Source organism: Cyanistes caeruleus, chromosome Z (assembly GCF_971803275.1).
Source record: "Cyanistes caeruleus chromosome Z, bCyaCae1.hap1.1, whole genome shotgun sequence".
NCBI classification, from domain to species: domain Eukaryota; kingdom Metazoa; phylum Chordata; class Aves; order Passeriformes; family Paridae; genus Cyanistes; species Cyanistes caeruleus.
Window position 1 is genome coordinate 67,949,673 of NC_141732.1, and position 15,026 is coordinate 67,964,698.

General features: G+C 40.7%; 1 protein-coding gene across 1 annotated transcript in view; it reads left to right on the plus strand.

Annotated features, from left to right (window-relative positions):
• The window catches only part of C6 (complement C6), a 50,777-nt gene that overhangs the window by 584 nt on the left and 35,167 nt on the right, over window positions 1-15,026 (plus strand). Inside the window, exon 2 of the mRNA XM_086869561.1 lies at window positions 58-277. The gene's annotated coding sequence lies outside the window, so the exon portion shown is untranslated. The remainder of the gene's footprint in view (window positions 1-57; window positions 278-15,026) is intronic.

Consider the following 15,026-nt stretch of genomic DNA (forward strand, 5'->3'; position numbering starts at 1 on the left):
AGTTTAAGGTTTGGGTTACTTAATCTTCCTATCAAGGCCAGAAATTTTGTTTTCCAGGACAGTCTTCTGTGGCTCACTTCTCCTGCTGTGTCACAGGCAAACCCAGCTTAAGTGCTGTGCCCTCCTAATCTTTGTGACCTCTCACTTGGCCCGGGTGAAGGAGTCAGGTGCAAGCTGCAGGGCTGCAGTAGAAGAGGCCACGAAAGATGAGCAAGTCTCTCAGTGACTCCCTGCAGAAACCCAAAGTACTGTCTTACCAACAGGAGCATGTTAATTGGTCAGTACACAGAATAAATTTTTGCCGTTGCTGAAATGGTTACCAAACAGTAAATTGTAGCCTTTAGTTTGAATCAATCAACAAAGCTTCTATCTCTTCTTTAAAATGTTGTAAGTGATACCACATTTTCATATGGTTATTAAAAGCTAGCCAACCTGCATACACAGAGGAGTAAAAATCTGCAGCTCTTGGTAGTGTAGTGCTGCTGGACTAGAGCATGTGGGGGGTGGCACAGATTGCAGCAGCAGCTGGTCAGCTGGAAGGAACATCAAACCTGGGGCTGAGTTTAGCATGATGGCTCTTAGTGCTTTTACTCACACAACCTATAGCAAATGTTCAGGCTGGATTTTCTCTACACACATCCCTGCTGGGAAGGGGCAGGGGGCTGTGGAGGTGGGGTTAGCAGAGGAATATGCCCACAGAAGCTGTCTGAAATCTTGGAAGACCCAGTCGTTCCAGTCTCCAGCAGCATTTCCTACCCTTGATGCCTGAAAGATAGGCTGGAAATAAATCCCCACAGACTGATGTCTATAGAGGAGGTATTTGTATACTGCAGTGCTGGTGGTGAAGGGGATATCTCTACCTAACTCACCCACCTTTGTCAAGTGCTGTGGTTTATTCATACAGTAAGTATTGTTCAGTGTTATCATCACATGCATCCCAGAACCAATTTAAATTGTATGGTCTCTCTCATGTTTATTAGATAGTTCTTTTGCACTGTGCTTGTGCCTCCCCAGTTCAGGGGTCTTGGGGGTCTTTGATGAAGGCTTCCAAGGTCTTCCTTCACATCTGAACTTTTCAACTTGGTCTTAGGAGCATGTGCAATCACAATGTTCCTTAATCTGTCTGATCCTAACCAGCCTAAATTCTTTATTTTATGGCTAATAGGCTTTTCACTTCCCAATTTTTGTTTAGTACTATACTTATATATCTCTAAAGCTATACACCTGGTGATTTTTTTTTCCTTATTTTTTTGTCTATTCAGTTAACCATATGCTAGCCATTACATTGTCTAAAAAGTTATTTATATCAGGTTATATAGGTATAAAAAGCTATGATTCAGGTTATATAGGTATCAGGTTATACAGATATATAAAAGGTCATGATTTAGATTATATTGATATCAGGTTATATAGATATATCAGGTTATATTGATATCTTATAACTCAAGCCATATAAGCACCTTGTAACTTTGATCAAAGTTATATAGGCATCACCATATTGACTTTAGCAGGTCAATGTGCAAAGTCAGTGCAAACATCTCAGCTCCCCCATCTCTGGTATGTTTTGCTTATGCAGTCACACAGACAATTCCTCCTGCAATACCCACCTGGTGTTCCTGTCTTAGACAAAGTACACTGAGTATCAGAGACCTTGGAAAGTGAGAGGAGATTTATTGGAGAGGGGGAGGATGCACTTGAAGACCCAACCCTCTTTTGTTTCTATCACTATCACACAGATTCAGCCCAACACCTGAGCACCTCCATCTTCAAACAAAAATACTTGAGCCTGATGAAGCCATGAAAATAAAGAAACTTAAAAGACTAAACAATAATCTGCAGGCAAGGTAGAATTTTGCAGTGCTTCTTGCTAGCCATTTCTCCCTCACAGCATTCTGATTAAAAGGAAGAGAGTTTTTAAAAATTCCTGCTTGATTTACAGGATACACGTGCTCCTTTCTCATTAATGTCATGCTATCTATGCAGATACATTCTGTTTCCTTGTTCCTGTGCAGTTTCCAGGGTTGCATGCACCACCCTTGTTAGCAAAACTATTGTCTGAACAAACCACTTCCATTCCTTGAGTAGCTATCACATTTCTTCACACTTTTGAAGCTTGTAAAGCTTTCAAGGAAGAATCTGAGGGCATGAGCTGGGGTGTGTTTTGGATATGTCAGGTACCTCACTGATGAAACAACCATGATAGATCCTACCTGAGTGAAAAAAAAAGCATGTAGACAGCAGACTAAGTCCTCTGGCTTTGCTTTTCTAGAAACTCAGAAATGTGGAACCCATCTCTCAGTTTGCATTCAAATCCAGGAGGAGAGGGAGTTATGTTACTGGGGGATATCTAAATGAATTCCTTGTTCCTAAGTTTCCAAGCCCTGCCTGCCCCAGTGCAGATGTGATCTGCCATGGCCAAGAACACTGACACCAGCCAGGGTTTGCCACTTTCACCTTTCTCTAGGGCTGTACTAATCAACCTGGCAGTCATCTGACTCAAGTCATCAGAGATCTTGTAAAAGGTTTTAGATGATTGGTTGCTTAATAAAAAACCACCACATTATTTTCCTGCAGTAATGGGAAGATTTGCTGATGTTCATTAAACACTTGACCCAAAATCTGAACAAACATCTTTTCCACTGTGTTATGTATCTGCAGCCCTATAAAATATATTTCTGCTTTTCCTCTAATTACAGCATTGAGAAATAGAAAATGTGAAAGCTGTCAGAAAGAAAATATTCTGGGTGCCCTTTTACCTTCTTTAGACCTTGTTGCTCATATAGATTCACTGCATGCTCCCAAAGTGGCCAGTACATTTTAATAATCCCATTGGGATTGCTTCAAGAGTAAGTGTCTGGTTTTATATTTTAACTGAAATGAAGTATGCAATTAACTGTGAATACAAACAACAAATGTCTGCAGTCTATTTTCCAGGCTATTGAGACACGTGGATTTCTCATCTGTCTGCCTTTCAATCCTCTATCGACTGTTACCATCAGCACTGAAACAAACTTTAAATAATGAAGCAGTGAAATTCATTTGCTTTGGCAGTCAAAAAAGCAAATCACAGTAGGGATCATGGGGAAAGATAGGAACAAAGTAGAGCACATCATTATGTGTTCATCCAGGTACCATCAATATTAGTGCAGTTTGGTTAGCCAGTATTAAGAAGCATGTGTCAGGCCTGAAAAGACTCAGTCAGAGCAACAAGGATGACGAAAGTTACAGCAAATTTCCAGCTCAGGAAAGATGAAGTCAGGACTCCTTGGACAGGAAATGAGGAGGAGGTATGATAGCTGGCTATCAAACCATGAGTGGCATGGCTTCAAGTGGTGGCTCACAAGCAACAGGATGAGACATCACCTGAATCTTTCCAGAGGCATGTTCAGAGCAGACATAAGGAGAGCATTTCACGTGCTGGATAGTTACACCACAACACTTCTTACCATGATGAGTGTTGAATGTTTTCATCAGCCCAAATGAAGATTAGGCAGTTTCATGAAAAATAAATTTGCTGAAGGTTGCTAATATAGTGACAGTGGCTTCATATCATGGAATTCCAATTCTGTGAATAGTTTGGTGCTGGGGGATTAGGACCAGTTGTTTCTTAACAGAAAAAAATATTACTTTTGATAGTGAATAAGGTAAACTTTCACACAAATCACAATCTCACTTATCTAGTGATGAATAGAAAAGAAGTTGATTCATGTTATATGCATGTGAAAGTAAGCTCTGCTTGGATAGCGCCCCCTTGAGCACCCTTCTGATTTGTTATCACAGGGTCACAGAATACTTCAGCTTAATTTATTTCCATATTTAATCCTTCCTAATACCCTTAGCTAGACAGGATTATCAGGTGCTGGAAACACTTTCTGGGAGGAAAAGAATTTGTTGTGTCTTCGTTCATCTGTTTGATATACTGATTTTCATAAGATTGCGTGGGTATTTACCTGGTCCACATTTGGGTAACAGTAGTTTTGTGGGCTAAGTATTTGTGCATATAATGTAGAGCAGAGTAGAGAGCCAGGAGTACTTTATTAGATGGAGTCACAACTTGTCACAGGGCCCGGTACCAAACCGATCCACATGCCTTGTCTCCACAGTATAATCTAAAAAGCTATTGTGTCTTCCTGCTCCATGTTCAAGTAAACAAGGACTATGATAGCCTTTTCCAGATCAAAAGCAAGCTTCCACATTGACTACTTCGGGGTGATTAACTACATAGTTATACAAACAGGTAGTCATATCCACGATTCATGGACTTGTGCAAAATAGCAATTAATCAAATATTTTAGAGTTTGTCATCTACTTGAATTACTGAATCACTTAAAGCTCTGATATGGTCAGATCAGGTGCTTTTTTGTAATATGAGGATTATTACTCTGTACATCTGTTTGTGCAGACAACACAGTCTGCAAGAAAATCAGGTAATCTATATTCTCCTTACTGCAACAGTTAAATGAACAAGCTGAACTTGGCTGAAACTTTTTGTACATCTGCATAATTGGTCTGTATGTAGTGGGGAAGACAGGAGGAAGCTTTTTCAAAAAGCCTCTCGCAAAATCTGACAGTACCACTGTAAGAACTGACCACATAGTCTGAACATTGTGTTTTTAGGTTGCAAGCTCAAAGCTGAGCAGGATGTACAGGGCAGGGCCATTAGCTGCCCCCTCTTTGGAAAGCAGCAAGGCCAAGCTTGTGTATGTCAAGGCTACTGAAAGCTAATGGGGGCTGTTATACCACATGTTGCTAGCAAGTGCTGAAGTACACTTGATGTCTCAACAAGGACTAAGGCTAGTTACATTTAGTGCAGAAGAGGAGCAGGAAAAGCCCAGCCAGCCATTACAGAGTACTTAAGATGCAAGAAATTAAGTATTCTGGCTTTTATTTGCAATAATTTATTAAGAGCTAGTGTCCTGGGCTACCCATCCACTCTGTCAAGAGGAACACACATGAAGTAGGATCTCAGGTTTCTACAGGTTCAGATAAATGGTTCTGACTTCATAAAATTTGGCCTGACTAGGAGGAATTGATGATTTTAAACCAGAAACAGGAGCAGATAAAAGCAAATGCAAATTCATCCTTCCTGGGCTGTTTGCTGGTGAGGGGGGAAACAGGGCTGCTGCTGCTGCTCTCAAATGTCTGTAATTTTCACTCTGCTTTATTTTTAATTAAACCTTGAGTCCTCAATTAGGACTAAAAGGACTTGACAAAGAGAAATGTAAATCAACAATTTATGATGAAGCTGCTCTTCAGCTTTCAGGACTGTTCTTTCTGTACATTGAAAGCATCAGTTGTGCAAAGGCTGCAGTTAACAAATATGTATGTGTAAAGTGCTTTAATTTGCCTGTAATCATAATGTTTATCAAAGGAGAGCTCTGAAGAGATTTCCTCTGATGTTCTCTTTGTGCAATGAAGATAAGATTTTTGGATTAAATAAATACAACGATTAGAGTAAAAAAGAAGCTTAATTTGAAAGACCAAGTTCCTGAGAACTTGCATACACTTGCTAAATTATTCAGTGAACCTCCTGCTACTGCTTTTTTTTAATTGGTCCTTTTCCCAGAAATTCAGAAGTCTCTTGACCTTCAAGAAAAATTAAATAAATAGCTTGGAGAATTACACTCACAATTTTTGTAATAACTTTTTGTTCCATAGCACTGAGTAGAATAATAGAGGATTGGACTGGAATATCTCCCTTTTCATATCAAACAAAATGCTCGGACCTGCTTCTGCTGCAAGGCACTCTTTTCTTCTCTTTCTCATGCATGATGGACATAAATGGGACAAAAACCTTATGCTGTTAACCAGTGGTGTGTCATGGAAATTTTTGGCAGCTCCTGTTATAGGGTTTTAGCATTGCTTAGATCAGGTGAATGGAAGAAAGTATTTTAGTGGAATTCCACGGAGGCAGAATATCAGTATTAACTTTCAGTCTGTTTTATATGGTGGGACCCAGTGTATATTCAGAAATAGTTTATTAATAAACATAAATGGGATTTATTCACAGGTTTGTAGAAGTTCTCTCTTACCTAAAGAGATGTAGCATTACTGATCTGAGTGCCATTTTGATGCATTTGGAATTTATCCTACTGAGTTGCAAGAACTTTGTCAACTTTTTTGAAAAGCCATGTAAAGGAGCTGAACCAAACTATGTTTACAAAGATTTGTCAGTAAGTCTGTGTATTTTTAATATATTTTATCGTCTCAGAAAAAAAGCAGCAGTGATGCTGCTCCGTAAGCATCATGTGTGCATAAGAGTGAGCACTTCCATGCACTTAAAGGAGACAGAGGACCTCCTTCAAAGATGAATTGTCCTGTGTTTTTATAATTTACAAGATTATGTATTAATTTGAGGTTGTTTTTTTTCCGTTTTGAAGGTTGTTTCCAGAAACACATGCTTTTTCAACACAAAGTTGTTAACATGTCTTATGTTAGACAAATATCTTTGCTATGCAAGATCACTGGGCTGCCCCAGGCAACCCCCCATGGACAGGTTGATGTGCCAACTGGTCTGAAGCTCTTCCAGTCTCTCCTTCTGTGGCTCTTTAGTGTTGCATAGAGCACTTAAATACTGATAGATGTGGAAAATAGAGTATCTTCATTCTAGTCCATATTCTCCTAAAAATTGGACAAGTTGGAAGGGAAAAAAATTATTTGGGAACCTTCATGTTGTTATTTTGTGATTAAGAGGGGATGGGTAGCTTCAGATGAGTGAAGGAGAAGAGATGACAAAACATACTGGTCTACTGTTTTTTTCTCATATATCTTACCTTGAATTACTGTACAAAATCTCTAGGGCAGATGATTCAGAGCACATTGTCCTTCTAAACAGAAAACCCTCTGCAAGCAGATGTTGATTCTGGTATGTATTTGCATGCCCTGTTGGGGAGTCATGTGTGATCTTTTAACTGGTAATTGTCTTGTGCTTGCCTCTTACAGCATTTCTGGAGTAGGGTTTTGCCCTGGTTATGCCCTTTTGCCTTGGAACTTGCCTCATAGGCATTTAATACCTCTGCAAAATGCATAGATAAAACGGGTGCTTTAATTTGCAAACACTTTGTATTCACTTGGAAAAAGCATAAAGCCTTGGGGATTGGAACTTCTCTGTGGATTTTTTAAACAGCTGGGGACAGCAGTGGTGAAGGCTTGGGGTTTTGCACATGCCCAGCTCCCCAAGGGTGAGAAGAAACAGCTTTCCCATCTGCTGGGAGAGCTTTGCATCATTCTTCAAAAGATATTATGTGTTACAATGTAACATGATAGTCAGTTTCTACGCCTTCAAGCTGTCTTTAAAATCAGCATTTTCTTTGACTGACTGCTGTATCTAAGCTGTGTTATTTGAGATCCTGTTAACTGCTTATGTTTGATGGAGATGGCTCTTCTATTTCCTCACTGTATCTCAAAGTTTGTCTTCAAGGGTGCAGCTGGCTCTCCTGTCTGGGTAACACCTTCCTGATACTATCCAGTCATGGCAGGATATAGGCATGACTCCACAGCAAGCCCAGGTGCCCCTGTGTTGCTGCTGTGTGTTCAGATGGCAGAAAGAATACTTCCTTTGAAACACTGTCTCCATGCTACATTGATCCTGTTGCTTTGAAGGTGATGAACTGTGCAAGTCTGAGGATATTTGTGCATCACTGAAAGAATTTTCAGGAAATTCAGGAGAGATGTCTGACTCTGTAATGAGCTCATTCTTCAGACTAAACTGGGGCTTGTGCAAATCTCATCCTTTAAGAACCCACTTCTTAGTTATTATAAAATCCATGTGGTGCTGTTGCTGTTACTGAAGCAGCACATGTATTAGCTTATTGTCTGGGTCTCATCTGTGTTTATGTCTCACTTACATTTAATCAAACTGAATCCTTCCCCCTGGGAATCATCAGTGGTTCACAATACTCCCTGTCAGACTGACCTGCATTTCCCAGGAAAATATTGTTTCACTGGTCTTGATAGTTTTACAGGAATTTTGCAGTGGCTAATTATGAACTGAGCTATCCTCAGGCATCTCTACAGGTTCTTCTATTTTCAAACTGTAAGTCTAGCATGGAGATTTTTCTTTGTGGGAAAGGTACAAGAAAACATCTACTTTCAGGACAGTGTCCCCTCCTTCTCCATGCTCTCCCTATCCAAATCTTGTGAAACCAAAACACATTGAATTCTGATAGCATTTAGAAGGTTGCATCACTCTGTGATAATTCCTTTCCCAGTGTTGCTCAAGGATCAAATCAGGTGAAAAAGGGTTTCTGACAAACAAAGAATGTGTGATGTGAGCAGCTGTGAGGCTGGGGGCACAGTTTACCTCAGTGCCACCAGCCAGACGTTGAAACCTGTTTATGTGATACTTAGAACAAATCAAGACTTAAATCAAGATGAGTTGCTGCTTTACAGCAGTCAGCAACCCTCAAAATCCTACATTAAAGAGCCAAACACAAGATATGCTTGTCTTGTGCTGAAGTCCATAACTTGCTCTGCAAGTGCTCATTGCATTATTTCCAGTGCCAGCCACTGTTAAGGGTGGTATGACTTATTTTCTAAGTGTCTAGTGCTTAAGTCAGCAGTGTTGTGACCTAAAAGTGATATTGCCATGATCTACAAAACACAGTAATTTTTACACTGATCCATACAGTCTGACCATATGTTAGCCCTGGACACAGCACTGAATATAGAGGCACTAAATAGCAGTGTTTGCCTCCCCTTACAGGGCGTAACGGTGGGTCTGCAAATCACACTACCTTGTGCAGATGACAAGGTTCTGCTGTGAATTCTTACCAATCTGGCTTTCATGGTTATCCCCAACAACTTGAAAAAAGATTGGTTATTCCTCATATTTATAAATTCTTAAGTGAATAGTGCAGTGAGACTTCAAGTGACATTTAAGAAACTAAATCAATTTTATAGTAGCACCTCTTCAGCATTCTTGTCTTGTGTTAGGCAGAAAACAGTAAGCCTGCCTATAATAAACATGCACGCATGCTCAAAGCTATATTTGTACCAAGTAAGTTGTGATTCCTCTTGGGAGAATATTCAGCACAAGCTCCCTCTTGTACAGCACTGTGCTGAATGTGTCTTTACAAATCCACCATATATAGTTTTGGTGATATCTTGCTTTATTTAATCTAGTAGTCCTAAAACTCCTTCTGGATCACATAATCTTTCATTTTAGTCAGATTGTGAGGATTCTAGAAAGGGCAGTGTATATGCACTGCTACTGTGAGATATCAGTGGTTCGTGTTTAAATAGATTGCTCATATTTTTGGTAATTTTTTTATTTTTAGCCGTGGATCCTTCTTTTCCTCAACTGTTCTAATTCTCCCACCAGAATTTTATGAATCTTAGCTGGTTCATTCACAAGAACACTGGTTCATTCATAAGGAAAAATGAATCTAAGTTAATTGAGTTAATGTAGTGATACAAAACCTTTTTATTTACATATCTTGTTCAAAAATAAATAAAATTCCTTCATGAGCTTGATCATACAGAATGTGGTCCTCTTTGCTGTCATAAGCTTCTCCAAACTTCCAGGTCCTATTTGCTCTACTAATCCCTCCTCTTCATAGACATGTTTTGTTACACTCATTGAGTCTGTCTGACGGAAACACAGAAGCTTCTCATTTGATTTGCTCTTACTTTTTTAACAAGAAAAAAAATTCAGCCAGTATGATCACAAAATACCAAAATAATTTTAAATGAAGGGTCCTTTATTCTTCCCAATGTCTGTTCATGATCTTTCTTGTAAGCATGTGTAGTGGGTTGATGCTGGCTGGCTGCCAGGTGCCCACTCAGTCACTCTATCACTCCCTTTCCCACTGGGACAGGGAAGAGAATAAGATGAAGAATGACCAACAGAGTGAGATAAGGCAGTTTTATTACAGTAAAAAGAAAGAAACAAGCAGAGATCTGAGCACACAAGAGCTAAAGGGGACAAAGGTCAGTCTCTACTTCCCATCAGCAGCGATGTTCCAACACTTCCTGGGAAGCAGGGCTTCAGCATACGTAATGGCTCCTCCGGAAGGCAAACATTGAAAACTCATGAATGCTTCCCCACCCCTTCCTCCTCTCTCCCTTAGCTTTATATTTGAGTTCATGTCATATGGTATAGAATATCTTTTTGGCTAATTTGGGTCAGCTGGCGTGGTTGTGTGGTTGTGTCCACGCCCCGGGGTGGGGGAAGGAATGTCAGAGGGACAGCGCTGCTCTGCAGTAGCAAAAACACTGGTCTGTTATCAACACCTCTTCAGCTACCCATGCAAAGCACAGCACTGTAAGGGCTGTGAACTTTACCTCACTCAGACCCAATACAGCATGACCTTTCTAACCCTCCTCTGAAGATACAGCCAGTTTATACCCAGAGATGGAATTGATCTTGGCTGCATCACTGCAATTACTCTGTGTCTATGCAAAATTCAGGTCACTGGCCATTTTCTTACCTCTGCAGAGCAGAATTAACATTACAGTGTCAGCTTGATGTTAATGACTCAAATTGCCTGTAATGAAATGAAAGATATTTTGCATGACCTTGTTGGCCAGGGTGAAGAGGAGAAGAAAAAAGGCAAATCTGTGATATATGTTGCTTCATTTGTTTTTCCAGTTTCCCTTGGGCTAAATTACTGCAGTAATGCAGTCAGCTTTCTTCACCATCATTAGCAGTGCTGAAAACCCTCTCATTATGACTGTCTTTATGGGGCAAAGGTGGTGTTGAGCAAGTGTTCATATAATGTTCTGTGTGGCTGGCAATTGCAATATGCTGATGCTGCAGTAAATAGCAGGCTTGTTCCAGGTTCTATCACGAAGACTGACTTCAAACATTGAAATGGGAACCTGTATAGCCAAACCCAGAATCTTGGAATACCCTTTCATAGTCACCATTTATGCCTTAAGTTTTACCCTCTGTATTTTTCAGATCATGTACCGCGTTAGTGCATAACTCAGAACTTCATATAGAGTGTTAGCAAGTTCTCTCCACAGTTTGGTCAGACAAAACAATCTTTTCTCAGATGGGAACCAAGGTCATCATCTCATCCTCAGACCCAAAAAGCATAAACAAAAATGAATTGTGGGGAGCAAATTGAGGGAATGTGACTTTATTACTTGAAGCTGTAATTGAACAGTTAACCCCTGATATGCTAACAGACCAAACTTATACCCATCTGAAAAAAATCATGACTATCATCCTTCTTAGGTGTAGCCTCTGCGAGGCTTCTGCACTGCCCAAGGTGTACCCTTTGAAGGCTTTTCAATAAATACCTACTGTGTTTTCTAACTCTGTCAAGCCTCTATTCTAGGTACCTTCTCTGTGGCATCACCATGAGGCCTGCATGCTGCTTGAGGTGCCAAGTTTGTGGTGCCATGATGGTAGTGTAAATTTCTCCTGTGAAGGAGAAACCATAGCCAGGGCAGCCTAGAGTGGTGCCAAGACTCTGTGCAAACAGGACTGAGTGAGTGCATGTAGGGCTGGCTGGCTGGAGAAAAAGGGATCCATGGAGGACAGCGGCAGCCAGTCATTGCTGCATTATTATCTGGGCAAGGAAAGATGAGTGTTACAGCTGTGCTGGTTATATACTGTGAGTGTATAAAGAATCTGGGAGCAGGGCTGTCCATGCCCAGACACTGGAAATAGGTGGGTTTAGAGAAGGAGGTGTGGGTAGGAAAGCAAGCCTCAAAATGCCTGTAGTTAGCATTGATGATGCACCAGGGGCCCAAGTATGCTGTGTTAGTCATGAGACCTTCTTCCTGTGGGGTTAAATCCTGGAGGGCACTGTAGGCTTGAATCTTCACCAGCTTCCTCTTTCAGCAGTCTTCTTGCATCCTGTCCCTGTGGTTCACAAGCACAGAACAAAAGCCTTCATGGTATATTCCCTTTTCCTGCACAGCACTGTCTTCTCTTGTCTCTTGTGTGAGTTCATACAGTTGCAGGCAGTGAAAAGGGAAGTCCAGGCTGTTCCAAAATGTGTGATCAGTAGTAGACCTGGCTGTCAGTGATGTCTTCATCACAGAAAATTAATAGCCTGAAGATCATGTAGGGGATACACAGATGAACAGATCTTTTTTGAAGTAGGTGAATAAACCCCTGAGCCTAAAAATAGATGAAGAAAAGGTCAAGAAAAGTGAGTGACTTGGCATAATCACAGAAAAGGAGGTATGGGACTAAGTGATGTAATTTGTAGCTCCTAACCCAGTGTTTGGTTGTCTGGACTACGTTTCCCTCTGCTGCCCTATTTTGAATTTCATTAGTTTAATTACTTCAATGACAATAGGAACAAGGCCTTAGATTAGGGTTTTCAGGGACAGTTGAGGGAGTCAGAGACTTGCTGCTGGTTTCCAGCATGATTTTGTTGATTTTGAAACCAATTAGAATGGTCAAGATTTCAGTTACTTGTAAATGGTAGCTATGGGGATTTGAAGTTCCTTTATTTGCCTCCTGCTTCTGGAGTAGGAGGTAAGAAGAATTATGTGGACCCTGGTCAAGCTGTCAGTTGATGGTTATGTTTGCTGGCATTTGCATATAGCCACTGAGTCCCTTTATAAATCTGTACATATGCCTCCTGCAATACATTTTTAAGACAACTAAAAATAAATGGGTGAATCATGTGATGGGTAGACTTACAATAAAATCACAGAATGACCTACCGGATCCATGTTTTGAACACCTCAAAATATGTCAGTACAGATAAGGCTGAAAATCAGAAACTCAAAAAGAACACACTCAGGATCTACTGACACCTTGGGCAGGAGAAAGGACAGCCTGTGACTGCGTGAACATTCACAATGAGGGGTGAGGCAGAAGTTGGTTTTCCCTCTTCATCAGTTTAACTGTAAGGGTTTCCACCTATGTCTGCTACAGAGGAAATAGCAGCAGGGGTAGATCATGCAGGCATAATATAAATCTCCCTTTATCTTCCTGAGTATGGAAGGCTTTACAGTGCAGCTCAGAAGTAGCCAAGCTGGGAGCTGGGTCAGCCTGGGGGTCTCACCACTCTGAAGGAGCTCGATGGGAAGAGTGAGAAGGACACTGCCTGAATCATAAGACATAGTGTATAATTTTTAATCCCCCTCTTCATACAGGTGTTCAAGGAGTCATGCATGCGGTTACCCTTGCATGCTGAGCCATGCACACCAAATTTACACTGCCAGCTGTACTCTGCATGCAGGTCATGTGCAGGTAAGCGCACATGCAGCAGGTTCAGAATGCAACTCTCCTTCAAACATGCAATTTCAGTGTAAAGCATGAGAATTAGGGACTCACAGCTGAAATCCTTTCCATTAGCATGCAAAGGAATTCCAGTATCATCAGAGTGTGATGTCTTACCATAAATGGATCATGAATAAAACATTCTGAGTCATGGAGAAGAGCACCTCTCCCATAATTGCAGGTGGGTGATGTAAAGGTGGCATGGCAGCACCAGCAGCTCCATCCTGCTGTAGGACATGAGACTGACAGAGAAAGAGTAATGCTGGCTCCACCAGCAGACCATCTCAAATGCCTCTCTGCCAGCACTGAGGCACGTATGCACCTGCAAACATCCCAGCTTTGGGAGTTTAGGTCCATCCCAAGACTTGGCTGAAGAGCTTAGAGAATGCCTTTCTAATTCAATTCCTCCACTGACATTCGTCTTGCATCAGGAAGTTCTGTCCAGCATTGAACAGATTTGCCTCAATGCAAAAATTCATACATCTAAATATTTATTCATGTTTGCAGAACTGCAACTAAAAAGGGGACAAAGTTGACTTTGAGAAAAAGAATCCTTTCAGGATTTGTGGAAAGCTGTGGTCCTTTACCACTTGCATTGTGCCCATGGCAAAGATGTTACTATCCAGCAGGAACTGTGGTGAAACCCACCATCTTTAAAGATTTTCTATAGGGATAGTGACACTAATGGCAGAAGAAAGACGTCACATTTAGGAAAAGGAAAGCAAAGCATCATGTACAGATTTGCCCTTTGTACAGGGTTCACTCTATGAAGAAAAGTCTTCTGCTTCCTCCTCTACTTGTGTTATGAGTGACATGTAAAACGGGTACACAAATACAGCAAACACACGCCTGTTATTCCAGCTGCAGCTCTCATTAGAAACATCTAACCACATACTTGTTCAAGTTACTTTCTAAACCCATTGTGATTAGTATTGTGTCATGGTTCTTGGAAGCAGCCTGCTTCAGGTCACAGAGTGTAATTAAAGGCAATTAATGCAATTACTCACAACTGTGCTACTGATAATGCTCCAGATGCCATTACAGCACTGTGCCTCCTGCTGCTGGTCCTCACAGGCTGTGCCTTTATGTTCTCCTAGTGTTGTCATTGTGGTTAAACCAGAGGGCTGAAAGTAGGAATACAGTTTATTGCTCCTAACTCCCTTCTCTCTGAAAATTTCAAGTGTGCTAGGCAGAGCCCAAACTCATTAGTTTATTCACTAACTGATGAAGAGTAAGAAACAGAGAAGAGTGCAGATTGCCATAGAAAATGGTCATAGTTGAAAGGTTATAAAGAAAATATATGAAAGAAGTGTGTTTTACAGTAGTCTGTTCTACAACTAATCATATACTAAATGTGCTGATTTCCTCTAATGAGTTTTATAATTATGGAGTAAATTTTCAAACTATAATATATTTCAAACTATAACTTTAGGCAGTAAAATCTGAAATGCTTGAATTAGCTGTGCAATTCGAACTTTTCCTTTGCAATCCAGCCCTGCCTTTCCCTTTTGTCTTAGCCACTGCCAAGTAATTTACAGTTCAAGAAAGGTTAATGGAGCTATAAACAAAGCACAGATGCCTCTCACATTTCCCTTATTGGGCTGAGGTATGAAAATAGCCACTGCTTCCAGAGAAGGGCACACATGTAATTATAGAAATACCTCAAGTCTCCTGCTTATCTGCAGAACAGGTACACCATAAACTTCATCTTCAGTGGGGCCTTCTTAGGGGCTGAAACCAACCTGAATTCACTCCCTGCCCTCTGGGTTTATTTTTGTAAACTGAGTGTTGGTTTACTGGGATAATTGTTAAACTCACTAAGTCTCTAAAGAAG